General features: G+C 40.9%; 1 protein-coding gene across 4 annotated transcripts in view; it reads right to left on the bottom strand.

Moving 5' to 3' along the window:
* The window catches only part of EPN2 (epsin 2), a 49,690-nt gene extending 35,648 nt beyond the window's left edge, over positions 1-14,042 (bottom strand). The window contains exon 1 of one of the 4 annotated variants that reach the window (XM_067306023.1): positions 13,895-14,042. The gene's annotated coding sequence lies outside the window, so the exon portion shown is untranslated. Of the gene's footprint in view, positions 1-13,381; positions 13,404-13,894 lie in introns of those variants that run through there. The other 3 variants (XM_067306024.1, XM_013946200.2, XM_013946198.2) reach the window with 3 other exon arrangements.
* Positions 14,043-16,936: the final 2,894 nt, after the last annotated feature.

The raw sequence follows: 16,936 nt of genomic DNA, 5'->3' as shown, positions 1-16,936 counted from the left end.
TAATACAATCTAAAAACCTGTTAAGACCACAAAATGTTATTTATGGCCACTAAGTCACAAGGTTTTCTTATGAAATCACAGTTTTTAAAATTCAACTGACAAGAACAACTGTATGCATATACAATTTATGGTCATATATGAGACCTGGTATTTTGGGAAACTATCTGCTACTTAAAATTACTCAATGATTTCACCAATTTATTTCAGTTCTCAATTTATGACTATGAAGCTGACAACATCATTATGAACAGTTTCTCCTATCCACCTACACACCACAGACATGCAACCACATTAATAAATTCAATAGGTCAGAGGCAATCATGACAATGATTAGGGAAAAACATCAGTTTAACTCTCTGCTACTATTGCTTGGGCTGGAAGCTGAAAGACTAATTAATACTTTTACTGTATAACATGAATTTCTAATGACAAGGATTGTTCAAGGAAGATATCTATTCCTACACCTGAAATATTACTATCTTTTTCAGCTAAAATTATTAGGTATACTGTCTGCTAACACAAACTATAAGCCTGCAAAGAAACAGGCAATTGATTTAGCAGTCTACCTACACTCACGAATGCCTGTTCTCAGCATAAAATTTCTCAAGTTCCACCGCTCACAGCTGCCATACTTAAACACTCATCTTGGAAAGCCGACACATGGTCTTAATTCAACTATAACATAACTGGTACTGATTAACATAAGGTTAGTTTAATCCTCATAAATTAAGCTATGTGTAGTTCTATGCTCATGACTAATTTAGTTACTATAAAATTCTAAAGCAGGAAATACATGTCTTAAAATCCTCTATGCACTCTGCTGTAGGAACTTTTTGGCCAAATCAGGGTTTTATGTCAGGCATTTAGGATCACAGGTAAATACATAGAGGCTGTGGGTGCTGGAAGGCAAATGATTTTGAGAAAGACAGAGTAAAAAAGCTGGTATTATACCCAACTGCTTAGCTTTCCTATATCTGTGGCTTCACTTATGGAAGTATGCAATCCAGAAGCACTAATTCCTTTTAGTTAATTCTCTAGCTTTTTTAACACATCATTACTTTAATAAAAAATAAATCCATCTGTTTTTAAAGAAAAAATTTTAAATACAGAGAAACTGGACAAAGAATACATAACAATTGCTTAAATTAATGCACAGATATAACATACTGTCCTTGTTAACAAGCAGTATCAAATGCAGCAGAAGGGCTATATTTAGAACAAATGACTACATTTTAATGCAGTAACCAGCAACTAACCCAACCTTTTTTCTTTTTTTTAACAACCAAATTAAAAAAAAAAAATCAAGGTTTCCTTTCTTCAAGTTTAAACTGAGATTAAAACTAAATATTTAAAAGAATGCACCTTGGCACTACCTAGGCCAGAGGATGAGAGGCAGGATGGGGAAACACAGAGTCTGGCTCCACTATTCAACAGTCGAGCTCAGGGAGAAACTGAGGCTGCACTTTCACGTTACTCTTTATTCCCAGCTACCCGAGGGCTGCTACTGAAAGCAGCAGTCAGACTCCTGCCTGCTCTGCTCCTCATGCCAGATCTAGAGATAGGCTGAATCAGTTCGGTGAACTGATTTGACGCACTGATCACACATACAAAGACGGATAGCTGGGTTTTCTGACAGATCAGGTCACCAAACCAACTCATCCCAAAGTCACTTGAATTACTAAATCCACCACAAGGGGAGTAACATTAATTTCAACAACAATCTATAGCTACATTTCCTCAGACAAAATATAAAACTGCATCTTGAAAGCACATATTGGCAATAAAGTTAAAGATGATGGTTTAAAGCTGGGATTTGTCTTCAACAGGTAACAGTGTAAAAGCAATGAATAGTGTTCTCTTTACTGGCAAATTTCCTTTTACTACCTAGCTGCTAGTAACAGGAAGATCCAAATTCATTTCCTTCCATATTGAAGACAGCAACAGGAAAAAGAACAAAATTCTGTCCTCTTTCAAAATTGGGCTACGTCTAAAAATCTTGGTCTCACCCTTTTTACACATATTTCAGCTATTTGCCCTGTAACACTCGCTGTTCACCTTTCCCTCGTACTCCACCATATCTTTATCTTTTCCTACTGTAAACAGACCAAGAGTTTCCAAAATCTTTTTCAATCAACTCAGCCTCTTTTCTCTCTTCTTAACAGAGCCATCTAGCTTACCTAGCACTACTATCACGGCCAGCAAAACAATTCCATCCAAAGGAGTGGGCTTGCCTGGCAGGCAGAAAGCACAGCTAGAGGAGAGGGCACAACAGCACCCGTCAGCAGCAGCCTGGATTTTTACCGGGTTATATTTACGATGAAACAGCACTCAAAAATACTGCTAGTCACTTTGGTCTACTTGTGTGCTGTCCCAGTTCCTGATTTGAACTATATTTTTAAGTACATCTTTGATGGAAGTGAATCACTAGAAGACAAGAAAAATTAGTGCACTTGATAAGGACTTCTGGATTTTTTTCCCACCTCATGCTACATAGAACATTCTGATTGCTTCATTCAGGCATTAATAAGAATCACCCCTAGTTCCAAATGCAAAAGTTTGCTATAAGGTTTATTAATTTATTTTTTTTTTGGAGGGGGGGGTGTAAAATTCTGACTTCAAGATACCAGTGAATCCCACATTTTCCTGTGCGGATGTGCACCAATTTTCAACAGTCAGCATAACAATTTCAGAAGTCTTCCAAATCTATCCTTCAGCAGTAATATTTTACTACTCTCATCTATTCTGGACGTTTAGATGGAAAATTATTTGAGTGGGAGTTAGTTTGCTCTTCTCAAAGAGGATGACAAAGACTTGTTACTAAAAAGCATCTGTGCCTGTTCCATTACTAAAGGTCATTTTCTTCCAGCCGGCTCTCGTAGAGAACATGTTCTATCCTCTTAGCTTTGATGCTCTGCAATCAGCAAATGTGTACATGTCCTCCGGATTCCATATAACCCATGAGGAGTCCAAAAGGTAGAGGGCAATACCCATCACATGTAATCCAAAACTCAAGCTGCAGATATTTCTGATGCAGCTGATTATAGCTAGAGACAGGTTAAAAAAAAAAAAAAAGTAAGCAAATCTACTGTGTAATACTACTACTGTCTGTATCTCCCATAGCTGGCTGGTATCCCTGCACTGTTGCCTATTCTTTTAACCACTATTTTAATCCAAGTTATTAAAAATATAATCTCTCTTTAGACTTATAAACAGAACAAAAAAGTGACTTAAAAACTCACCCACTCCGTTTTTCTATTTTTTCCCCCCAAGAGCATTCCATCTAGTCCAAATGCACAGAAGAAATTCTAGCCCATTAACATCTATCAGCTAACAGAAGGGTAATGAATTCATCAATATTGCTAAAATGCGTGGGTATGGTATCATGCTGAATCATTTAGTAACTACATTTTGAGCAAGAAGAACTCAAACAACCCGCCTTACACTGTCAGCAACCATTTTCCTGAAGGAGGAAAAATGAATGTATTAAGATCACCCTCAATTTTGTTATCCCTCTTGATGAGGATGGTAGTGTCTCTGCACACCACTATTTCCATGCCAATCAAATCCTTGTCTGCCATCACTTTTCTCTGGACCTCAGCTTCGTTAGCAGGGTCATCACCAGTACACTTCCAAGCTTTCATTGTTCGTTTTCCTGCAAAGGGTGTAAGGACCTGGCCTTCCCCTGCTTGTTAATGTCCAAATCAGACGATCAGTCTTAACATCGAGTTTTCATTTTGTGAACAAAAAAAACATTGTTCCCTCAATACCAGGCTACTGCAAATTGTTACGGTGCCATAGATTTGTCTCAGATTTGTCTTTGTTATCTGTTTACAAAGCTACAGAGGGACCATCTTTTTCCTCCAGCAAGAAGTCTTTTCTTCTCAATAGTGATAAGGCCAAACTAAGAACAGCTAAAAGTTATCACGATTAGGTAGCCACAGAAAAATTGCTATGTTAAGAGAAAACACATTATGGACAAACATGAAAGCATAATTACCAAAATAAATAAGTAAAATCACCTGTGGCTGTGACTACTGGCACAGAAGAATATCACATGGTAAACGATGAGGAAAGGAATCATATTATTATTATTATTATTGAGTAAAACAGTATTAAGTTCCTTTCACTGTTAAGTGAACAGTAAAAGGCATTTATTGTTTAGCTTTATGTTATGATAAACTTTCAAATATTTTTTAAAAGAATATATATAAAGAAACAAATCTCTGAAGTGCAGAGTAGAAGCTGCTCTGCTTCTTTTGCTTTGTTCAGGTATGCCAAGTCTGGCCTTCTCTGCTCCTCAGCAGTTTTTTAAATGATAGTAAATACATTTCACTTGTTCACGCTTTCAGTTAAAATGGTATCTGCTCTAATTAAGTCCAAGAATAAGATGGTTTTTTGTTAAGGTAGCCTGTATAAACCTAGAACGACTAATTCAACATTCAATAACTTAGCTTCCTTAATATAGACAAAGTCTTAGAATACATACAGTTACACATGTGTCTACATATCCTTAACTCCCACGGCTTAATTCAATTAATACTATTAAATCTTTAATGTTTAGCTTCAAAGGCTTTTTTTTTAATTTTTAATAGCTCTCATAGGTTAGCATGAATGTTTTAAGTCTTTCTACTATTATTTAAAATAAACCTCTCTTTTCTTTCCACTTTGATGTTTGCCTTTTTGACAACCCTATATTCTCTGAAGCTCCTGGAACTTTGTTTCCTGTGAAACGATGACATTACAAACGCAAAAAGACTCATTAATCACCGAGCCGTAATCAGAGATTTTTTCCTCTCACATGCCCTCTGGGCTGGGAGTTGGCAATAGGACTGCTTTAATCAAAACAATGTAGCAACCTAGGTTGTAAGGAGAGAGCATGTAATAAGTGAGGGAGGGGACTTTCATTTGCATCCGTTTAGCATGTAAGAACCAGGCGGTGCTTAATTCTCTTTTACTCTGGTTTCCCATGAAAGAAAAAGATGCAAAAGTCACCGCAGTTTATGAAAAAAATTAAAATAGGAGTTGTGATGAAACACAAGTTGAGCTTCACAGAGTGTAAGTCTTGTAGTGGCATTTAAAAAACACACCAGTTTCACCTGTTTCATTGGCACTGGATATATCTTTAATTCTAAAAGTTACCCTTTACTAGCAGCATTACCATTATAAATTCAATCATCTAAAATGACAATTTATGTATACACATACCTATATTCACATAGACATATATACGTAATTTACCAGTTCTGCTGCATGGTAAAAGTTCCACTGTGAACATCTTGTACTGATAGCAGGGCAACTTATTCCAGTACGTTCCTCTCCTTCCCTTACGCAAACGGTTGGCCTACGGGGCCTCTGCGAGCCTCCAGCTCAGCACCGCAGCATTCACGGCGGGCAGCCGCGACTGCCCATACGGTTCGATTGCAGCGTCCCAGCGCAGCCGAGCACTGCTTCCGGATCCCCAGCCACCTTCAGCTGCTCAATTTCTGAACTCTGAATTTGTAGAGGAAAAAAAACAAAGTATGTTCTGACAGCCTTTAAGGCCTTTAAGTATAAACTAGGAAGAAATTAAAAAAAAAGCAGACTTCCTGCCTTTTAAGCTTATTTCTCTTTTAAAAAAGAGAAAACCCACATTTCCAGGGAAAGTAATAGGCTCTACAGTATTGTATATGCTATCCAAGAGGACCAAAAAAGATTAAAACTCTGGCTCTGCCCCAAAGGCTCCAGTTTGTGCTTGTTTTGTGCCTGTACGTACATAACAAACATCTCTAAATTCAGGATGCTCAAGCATGTTTCTTTTATTTACATCTGGAAAAAGCTAACACCACTAAAAAACGACATGCCATACTCAGCATAAACTATAAGCATATGACCAATCCCAAATCCATAGATTTCTCACAAGTTTAAAGTGAAGTACTTGCTTACATACTTCACTTGAGCTAGGCCACAAACTGCCAAACGAAAAAAAAAATTCAAAAAGCATATTAAAAATGGTATAATGAAGACAACCAACAAAACGCTCCTATTCTTCACATCTTCAAAATGTCAGCAGCTTGCAATCTAAGTACAAGATTACCATCACGCAGAATACTTCTCATTATTACACATCTTAAGTTACACAACACATTCTGTCTTTTAAAGCATAAGTAAATACTCTCTTGAAGGCACCATATATTCATATTTTAGTGAAATTAAGAATATGCAGATACTATTAGTTGGAAGACAGACACAAAAACATCAATTATACTATTCAGTGTGCTTAAACCTGCCAGAGTTTTATGGAGAATATTCACTAGGTAGTCAAACATAAAAAAAAAAAAAAAGAGAGAGAGAGACAGGCTTTTCGTTCTCTCCCAACGTTTCACAACAGGGTGAGTGATTTGGAAATTTAAAATGCAACACTGAAGCAGTTTTACAGCCTAAAAAACAAAACAAAAAAACCCCTCTTCCTATCCTTTGATGATATACCTCAGTGCTTCTCTGCAATAAAGCAGTTAAAAATGATTTTGCTCCATCACAAAAGGGGTTATTACTTCAGTTCCTCTAAAATAGTAATTCTGAAAAACAAGTAAAATCATTCATAAACATTCCTGTAATTTATTTCCTTATTTAATCTTTACAAGAAAACCAGTAAACACACAAAGACAAATATCTTTAACAGAGGAGTCACCCAGGTATCAATCATTTATAATCTTCAGAAAGCAGCTGCTTTGCTCCAGAAGTATAAAAACCATGGGCTGCATAATTATAGTCCAGCGCAATGACAGTCTTCCTGTTCTCCTGAGTAGCATGTAGAAATTTCCACATTAAGAACACACTGGAGAAAACTATAGAGATTCTCAAAAACTGCAACTAAACTATTAAATATTGATTTCTGATTGGTATTTGCATGTATCTAATAAGAGAAGTTCTTGGTGTCACCTATAGTATTTACCTAAAAACATTCCAACAGAGGCATTATCTTTACTTTCTGAGACTTGCTCTCTGAAGTTGGTAGACAAAAGTTTAACTTATATGAACTTCGCTAAAAAGCAGCAAAAAAAAAAAAATCCTCATCACTAATAAGAATTTCAAGCCCTTTAAAAAAAAAAATCACTACAAGGAGCATAGTATTACAAGAAGCAATTCTAAAACAATGCGATAAGCCAGTATGGGCTCTGAAGGAAAACGTTTCATTAGATAACAGAACAGATGCAAGTCTTATGCTTCCAAATGATTACTATACAAAGAGATTTTTTTCAAATGATGAAATACCTGAGCAGAAGTGTTGTAAAGATTCACCAGATCTTTCCTGAATCTGAATACTGCCATATATGCAAGACTCAGATATTTCTCTAAACAGACGTTCCTACCCACATTCCAACAATATCAAAAGCCGGTTAAGTGTTTCACTGATTAATTAAATAACTGAATAATTAAAAACATTAAAGTTCTGTTTTTCAAATAATTATTTCACTACTTTCCTTTACACACATCACATGACAGAGTACATTCTACTTGGCCATCTATCAAAGAATGGACAGGCATATTAAAATAGTCCTATTTAGAACTGAAGGATGAGGCTTAATTAACAATGTTAAATTTTTGCTGATTTTATAGGGTTAGAGAATGAGCTGGCTTGAACATTTCTGCCTTATTACTGTTGCCACAAGCCTCATCCCTGTCCAAACAGAGTTGAAAGTTAGCGGAAAGGCAGCTGCAGCAGTAATTGGGTCAACAGAATGGACTGAAGAAATCCTCACTGCTTCAAATGCAGTGATTCTAAAAACAAAATCAGGAGATGGCAGACCCAAGATACCGCTTGGTGCCAGTTAACCCAGTTAGTAACACACAACCAGCCACCTGAGTGCAGTCTTTCCACCTACAGAAAAATGTTTGGGAGAGTCTTTCACGCCTGTGTCTCAGGGGAGGAAACTGTCTTCTAAAACACTTTTTTGCCTTTACTTAAGAAATATTGGAACTGCATAAATCAACTATTTAAATGTTTTTGTCCACTAGGTCCTACAAACTAATTTGTAAACTGTACAATCCTTAAACTAGTGAGCAACTGCTCATGCAATGAGTCCCACTGAAGTCAGTAGAACAGCTTGAGAAAGTAACTGCTTGCCAACCTAAGGGTTGCACAATCAGGAAAAAAAAAAAAAGTAACACTACAAAAACACAGAGGGGGATAAACTGCATCTGACAAAAACTACAATCAAGAAATAGCCAGTGACAGATTGTTATTTAAGTGCAAGGAAGTGATTTAAACAGTCAGGAGAAGTTGTAATAAGATTATACGATTCGCCATTAAGATTCTTAAAATGTCTTTGTTCTAGTAAAGCTATGGAAAGACTATTGCCCTTGTAAAGGTTCAGAAAACTACGAAATTTATGATAAGTCTAAAAATTAATAAGATTTCAAATTGAGAAAAAAAAAAAAACCCTAAAAGAACATCCCTGACATCATTAGCACTTCTGTCACCCACGCTGACATTTTAAACTAACACAGATAGAAATACTACAATGTATGTTGTAAGTGGCAAAACCCAACCAAGCAGAACAGACCCCACAAACAAAAGTAGAAAGCTCACTCTACTTGGATTTCTCCTTTTTAAATAAAGATAAGTACTAGTTTGATTTTAGAAGACATTACATTATGTAAGTGACATCTGGAGAACTGCATAAAGTCTCTATAAGGTTATACTGCAGTGAGATTAATTCCAATGTCTGGCTGGAGAATTTCTTTAGAGTGAGGAATAGATGTGCTATTTTATCCACTACCCTCAGACTCCACTGTCTGTCTTCAAGTAGCCCCTTCTAGAATGACAGACCCAGAAGACTAACCCTGAGTTTAACTACTGCTATACTGAACATCATACAAAGCAAACTACCCTTCCAATTTTTATCTTGAAGAATGGACATAACAGAATATCTCCAGGTGAGGTGCCTGGCATGTTTTTAATCTAATAAGGTACTTTGAACTTTCAAAAGAGGTTAGTATTAGTTAATTTTTAAAAAATATTGTTAAGTGCTGCATTATAAGCATAAAAAAAGTAAATGATTAACAGATTAATATTTTATTATAAGGGATAAAAACAGAACTTTTTATTGAAAAAGAACATCCATTGAAACATTGGGTCTGAACACTGAAGGTGATCAAATCCAAGCAAGGGAAACATGTATGACTCCACCAAAGAGAGGGAACAGGACTGCAATTCAGATAAGCACTAAAATAGATATATGTATGTCTAAAGTACAAGGTAATTATGAGGGCAAGATAGTAGGAGGAAGTAGAGAGAAGTCTAAAACAAAGACAAGAGACAGTTTTTGTACCCTTTCCATAGAACCATATTGCATTCAAATATTCTCCCTTCTGGCTCACCATCCAAGACTATTCTACTTTTCATGCCTTGCAAATTTAGTATTATACAGTTACATGATGGAAGAATCAGCATCTGTAGACAACATCAGTATAACAGTACTTGGAGGAAAGACAGGAGCAGTCAACAATGCAAGAGAGAACTGCATAATATCAGAAGTCTCATACAGGAATTCAGATTAATTATTTTAAGCAGTTCAAGGAACTATATTCCTAACCCTGGAAGGAGAAATATTACTCAAAAATAAATTGCTTGCATCAAGACAACAAAACATACTGAGTTTCAGATTCCTCAGAACTCTACCCAGCTACCTCTACCATAAAGCTAAGATAAGGAGAGCCAATAAAGCAGAGAGGTAGCCAGTCCCAGGCTGGGACTGCTTTTACCCGGTCATACCGCAAGAGCCAGCTGTATTCATACTGCCAGTGGGGACCTGCTCACGCCTAAGCTACTCCCCACCCTGTGCTCATGTTACCCCACCTGGAAAGAGAGCTGGCTTTTTCAAGGCAGAGTGCAAGCCAAGACATAGGCGTTGTGAACAATCCAGGTTTGACCTTGAGCATAAGTTCAAGCCACTAGTTAGAGGCATTTATGTTAACAGCCCCAGGTGACATGAAAACAGATATACACACTATTAACAATTAAAGCAACTGGCTATTGGTTCTGAGATCAATTTTTGTAACAATACCAAAAAAGACCGAGTTCAGAACTATCTAATATATACAGAAGAAGAGCATTTCAGTAAACATATTATCAAAGCAAGAATTTTCAAAGTAATATTTCCATACAAAAATGCATAATAGTGAAGTATAAACCAAATTCTGGTAAACATTTCCAGTTGCTAGTAACATTGCAAACTGAAAACACAGAATAGTTCTTAATTTTCTAATTAGTATAACTATTCATACAATCTTAAATATTAGATATTTACATACATTTAACTTCACGTGGTAACTCTGACCGTATATGCTACGGTTTGAAGGAACTCAATCTCCGTAATCTAAGCTACCCTCTTTTAAAAACTGCCTACAATTTAGTTACTTACAAAGCACAACTTAGAACTGTTTACTCCAACTGTTTTGCCTTTTATCCATAGTTTAGAATATTGCCAGAAAACCAACCGAAACCCAAATTTGAAAATCAAAGCCAAAACTATATTTGCAAAACACTAAATAAGCAGTACCAGCTTCTGTGTAACTTTCTACCTCCTGCATCACTAGCTGAGACTGAGAGGCTAAACTTCCATAACCATCTAGTTCTAGTTCATCCTGAAGCTTATGGTCTCCGATTTACTTACTGCAGTACACAAGCATTTTACATGTTCCCCTCCCTCCCCCATGGAACAGGAAAGCAATCATACACCAGCCACCAAAACTGATTAATTCTAGGAGGTTTTTTATGGTGTACTATTCAGCATATCCTGGTATGTAACCAAAACGAAGTATAGCAATGCTAGGGGGCCTACAATTAGACCTAGCAGGTTTTATTCTAGAGGACAGCATACACGTTGTTCTCCTCCACAGTGTCTCATGCTTTCTTAATGAGCAGCCAGGCTACTGAAATACACAAAAAAATGCTGCTCTTTGAAGCACTTAAGACAGCAGGATACTAGTACATTTCGATACTTTCCCTGCATAGATCAGAGCAAGGCAAAGTGGAAAAAGAACATTATAGACATTCATACAAACCAGACACCTTTCATTTTCTATTAGCAAGATCCCAAGAGACAATTTAGCACTCTGCAAATATGGCACTGGAAGACTGGAAAGTTGCTTCCTGAGTACGAATCATTCAATAAAGATTTTACAGTAATTTGTACTCTGGACCAGGTAAAACCGAGAGCCACCATTAAAAGCCTTGATATTCGTTTCCCCATCCTCAGTATGAGATCCAATAAAAGTAGGATCATGAATATCGTAAACTATTCTGTAATATATTGCTCTTAAAACAGATTAAAATGTAATGATTTCTCTATAAGAAAAAAACACTAATTTCTGTCTCTAGATAAGGACTATCAGCATTTTGATGAAGTAACAAATTAGGCCTTTGGCATCTCACAGCAGCAATCCAAGATTTGAGGCTTCTTAAAAGCTCTAAGTTTTAAAGCAATCGAATGGCTGACAGCTGGGATGAAATTAGCATGATTAACCAGTTATGTAAATAACGATGTGGTCAGTACAAGCACAATTCGTTTAGGCTCACTCCATTATGCAGTGCTGTTGTACTGGACATCAGATGTTTGTCAACTATTCATTAAAAGTGACTGTAAGAATAATGGATGTGAAAAACAACATGAGCATTACCACCTGAACTACCTGACAGTCAAGTCTCAAAGATCTAGTCTCCTCTTAGGACAAGACCACCAGTTAACTTCCAGCTAGGACTCTTCCTTCTCAAATATTATCAAAAGCTAATTAGCTTCTATCTAGGCACTAGGTCTTTTTTTTTTTTTTTCCTTTTTCTTTTTCAAAGAGCAAAGGTCCATCTTTTAAGGATCTTATATCTCACTTCTTAAAGGCAGACATTTGTTTTCATTTGTCAGTATATGTAAGTTACTTAAGAGAAATTAATCAAGCTTGTCCTAAATGCTACTGTGTAGCAGAAATGTCATCACATAGGGATGATGCTGCATAGTTACTTTATGACATCAAGAAAGTCACAGTCAGCACTAGGAAGTCAAACTTCCTGAAGTATAACTTGTAATCAGCTCAACCTTATCACAGTTCATCTTCAGGAATGCATATTCAGGGTTAATTTGTAATGGATAATTTTTGATAACATTCCGCATATTAAATATTTAACTATATTATCTTTGAAAATATATCTACCTCGTTTATCATTACCTCAAGTTTATAGAACAAAGTTTATCAAAAGTTTTTTCACAATAAAACACTATTTCTGAGTTTGTTTGAAAATAACATATCTGAGAATCAGCCAAGGCAAACAAATTCAGTAGTACTTTCTAAATGTGTTTTACTTTGTTGAAGATATCATTACAAGATTTTTTAATTATCTAACATCTTGTATTTTACATCATAACAGTCCAATTTTCCGTGACCTTGTCTTGCACAAAACACACCAACACAGAATTATGCAAGAGTTCCACATTACCATAAAATATATATTTCAGTGGAGAGAATAATAAAACAATCTTGTGGTTTGAATTGCCATTTGAAACCCTAAAGTCAGTCTCTGCAGTCCAAAATGCCCACAACATACTTTAACAGTCAGAACAAGTATTTTAAGTCTCCTGGTAAAAATGTGTAATTCAGGATGTTTTCTTAGAATATTAACAAAGAGAAACACATCCAATTCATGTAAGTTTTAAATATAACTAAGCTTGCCAGCTGTGACCATGCCACATATAAAAAAAGGAAGGAAAAGGGAAAAAAAAAATAGCATTACACGCCCTTGATACAACCAAGTAAAAACTGAGATCAAATAAATTTTATCAATACGCCTTTAAAATACGACTTTAAAATAGGAAACTTTCATTGTTGCTAACCTGTGATAATTCTTGTTTAAATATACTTTGTAATAATAGAAACGATTAACACACACACACACACACAAAACACTGACTACCCAAAAGCAATCTCTAGCATCAGATGTACTGTAGATAAAGCTTAAAAAAAAGAAACAAAATGACAAAAAATAAAAACCAAATTGAAAAGAAAACCCACAGGCTTCCAAACAGGCTATATTAATTAGGGGGAAAAAAAAAAAGAAGAAGAAGAAGAAGAAAGGAGAAAAAAAAAGCAACCGAGGTTAATCATGTACCAGTGAGATTACCGATACAGCCCCTCTAGTGAACAAAACGCATCTTCCAGAGCTCATTTTCAAAAGTTGACCGGAATTTCTCTCCCTCTGGGGTAGGCCAACAGCATTTATCCCTGAGCCAGGTGGCTTCCAGAGATGCAGCTGCCTCCGCGCAGCGATGCAAAGGTAGGCCAAAACTTTAGTTTGAAGGCTCGCAAGGAAAACCCTCCCGGCGGTTTTTTTTTTTTTTTTTTTAATCATTACCAGAATATACATTACACCGCAAGAAGAAAACTGCGAGCGCATAATCTTCCCGGCAATGCCGACTCCGGCTGATCCTGGAAATGCCTCCTGCTCCCAGAGCCTCGCAGCCGGGGCTGCCATGATGGGGAATAACTGTTGCTATCAGCCTAATGGAGACAACAAAGGCCACCCCGGCCCCCCGCGGGGGGCTGCCCCGCCGCCGCCGCCGCCCCCGCGGCGCCCCCCGGGCGGCGGCGCCCCCTCCCCGCCCCCCCCCCACCTGCCCCGGCCCAACGGCCCCAACGGTCCCAACGGCCGCGCGCAGCCGGGCCCTGCCCCCCCCCCCACACACACACGCCGCCCCCCCCCCCCCCCGGCGGCGCGCGCGGGGCCCTTCCCGCGCCCACCCCGCACCCCGCTGCTGAGGGGAGGGAGGGGGGGGAGGCTCTTCCGCCGCCCGCCCCCCCCCTCACACACCACACACACCACACACACACACACACACACGGCCCGCGGCGGCTCTCCCGGACTGACCTGGCGCTGCTAGCGGGGAGCGCCGAGCAGGGCGCGGGAGGAGAGGAGAGGGGAAGGGGAAGGAGCCGAGCAGGGGGATGTCTCGGTACCCAGCCGCCGCCGCCGCCTCTGGCTGGGTTTGACACCCACACGCACCATCCAACATGGCGGCGGCCGGGGGGAGGCGGCGGCGGAGGAGGAGGCGGAACCGGCGGCGGCGGCGGCGCGCGCGCCCCCGAGGCGCGGCGCCGGCCCGGGCGCGGCCGAGCCTGCGCGCGAGGCAGCGCGGCCGCGGCCTCCGCCGGCCCCCGCCGAGCCCTTCGCGGCCTCCTTCCTCACCCGCCGCGGCCAGCCCGGCCCGGCCCAGCCTGTCCCGGCCCGCTGCTCCCCGCTCACCTCCTCGCGCCGCCCCGGCGGGGGGGATCACCCCGAAACGCCGCCGGTTTTACCTCAGGGCCTCGTCCCCCCCCGGCCCTCTCGTCTTCCCGGCCTCATCCGGGGCAAGGCCCGCCGCTGACTGCAATCCGCCCACCGCTCCTTCGCGCGAGTTCCTATTTATAAGGGCAGATATTTCCTTTCGGCACTGCGGCCCCACGTCACGAAACGCGTCGGGCTTCCCCGTTGCTGGTACCTGCCTTTCCACCAAGGATGTACCCGTGGGGACCCCCACGCTTCCCAAGCTCCCGGCACCCGCCTCATCCTTGGGAAGGGCCGAGCCGGGGGGGATTTGCCTCTGGGCTGCCCTCCGTGCTGCCCACCGTCAGCCAGCCCTGTGCTGGGACCACTCGTGGGTGTATTGAGAGGCAAACAACGCGGAGGGCAGCTTTGGGATGAGCTCCCCGCCGCCTTCCCCGGCGGTGGACACGTCCACCGGTACCTGAGCCGGGCTGGAAAGCGAGGCCTGTGCCACGAGTAAGAAATAAGACAAAAATGGCCCTCCGCGTACGCCCACGCTCCGTGTTGACGGCGGCATCCGGCCCTCCCGGAGCCTGCTGGGCGAGAGGCCCGTGTTTTGGGAACGGAAGGTCAGAGGAGCTATTTCTGGATGCCGCAAGCATGCAAGGACAGCCCGGCTCTTATCGCTGCGCTGTGTGAGCTGAGATATGCTGGGCCTCGTGCGGGCTCCTGCCAGCTCGCAGGGCACATCTGGGAAAAGGCAGCCTCGGCTGCCGGGGCGGTCCAGGTCACGGGTTTGGAGGCCTTTTGGTGACTGGCTCCTACTGGGGACCCGATCACAACATTTCACCGGAGAGAGGCAGCAGGAAAACACAAAAAGGCTTTGGAAAACAGAAGGAAGCCCACCTCCTCGTTTATTTTTCAAAGTGGAAAACTTACTTGGGTTGGGGAAGTCTTGCACCGCAGAAGGAGATCTGTCCCCCAACGGGCATGGCCCAAGGTGGGTTACTAGGCCCCTAGATGACTCATGTCATTTAAAACAGCCCGTTTGAAGCTGTGCACTATTTCGTTCACTGTTCTCTTCCCCCCCATCCCCCTTCCCTCTCCTGATGCTGAATTAGTCAATACAAAATAATGGCATTTACGCATCTGGGGACACTTCAGAATCACAGTAGGGAGCTTATGTTAATGGAGCTGCAGCGAGAGACCTTTATGGTCACTGCACTTGATTATTGTGCGGGGAGCTCACTGGAGAAATGCACGAGGCACATCTGCGGTCATCTAGATAGGAGCTTAACAGAGGGAGCCAGGCAGTCTGGGTGGGTTGGAGCACATGTTCTTCCCCTTTTGGAATAATGGCTAAATCCGCGTCCAAGATCACAGGTTGAAGGAGGTTAGTGGTCTCGTTGTCATTCTCTGTGAATATTTGCTCCCATCAAAAAAACCATGAGACAATTCAAGGAAATGGGACATCTATGTTCAGGAGACAGTTGGGGTTGATGCAGGTCAGGAGAGAAGCTTGCTAGCAGAACTCTGCTTGTACTATGGCTGGCTCCAGGTAGTGCTAATGGTCATTTAAACCCCCAGTTCCCCAGGAATGTTGCCTTATTGAAACATAACAAAAGAAAAGAAACTTGGAGCAATATCCGGGTTATAAAGTACTGCTTTTCAAGTGAAAGGAAGGTCAGGCCAAGCACTGCAAACTTACAGCCCAGCCCTTTTTTTCTTGGAGTCAATAGCAAAATTCCTGTTGACCGCAATGTGAGGTGGATCGAGGTTTAAACGCACATGAACAGGGACTGCAGTGAAACACGCACAGAGTAAGCTGCGTTAAAAGCTGCTTGTTTAGAGATGGTGTAAGTTCGAATGCTTTGAATACCATCTGCTAGTTGGGAATTCAAGTCTTCTGCAGCTAGCTGTGATACTGGCTTAGTGGTTAACCTTGAGCTAGGAGAGCTGAGTATAATTAAATTCTGGGTGAGAAAATAAAGTATCGAGAAGCATCTAACACCATCAGCAGGAGCTGAAGGAATACTTCCCTCTTTTCTTTAGAAAAAACAGCAATGGACAAATGAAGGCTGAATACCAACATCTATGGAAACCTAATTTTTCTGTGCACGTTCATTAATACTAATGATTAGGTGCTGACAGCTCTAAAGAACAAGAAGAAAGTTCTGGTTTAAAATAAAATGTGAAGAAAAGACTGTTGCTGCTGCCTTTTCTTCCACCTCCCACCCCTGGAAGCTTCTTTACAGGTCTGCACAGACAGTCCCAGAAGCAGGTGGGAACTTCATCTCCGTTTCCGGCTCAGGCCCAGGTGGGGCCCTGTTTACAGTGTAAGTGCACAAATAACCTAACCCAGCAAAGAACTCCTACAGCTGGCACACCTGTATCAGCGAAGCCGTATTTTCTATTAACCCCATCAAGCCTCTCAGTGCAAGCAAAACAAGGCACCCAAGTAAAATTACATTTTTATTAATACAGCTGTGTTAACACCTTAAGTTGTGGCGTTGCTGCTGCACTGCTCGGGCACCCGATCGATACAGCCGCACCAGCAGAGATTCGCCCAGACTGCAATGGGACAGTACCTTGAGGACATGCACAGGGCGAGCAGATGCATCGCGCATGGACCTCTGGCTCTCGTGGGATATTAGCGCCTGCAGTCAC

This window comes from Apteryx mantelli, chromosome 16 (assembly GCF_036417845.1).
Source record: "Apteryx mantelli isolate bAptMan1 chromosome 16, bAptMan1.hap1, whole genome shotgun sequence".
In the NCBI taxonomy this organism is placed as follows: domain Eukaryota; kingdom Metazoa; phylum Chordata; class Aves; order Apterygiformes; family Apterygidae; genus Apteryx; species Apteryx mantelli.
Note: the sequence above shows the minus strand (reverse complement) of the source record. Positions and strands in the feature narration are given on the sequence as shown.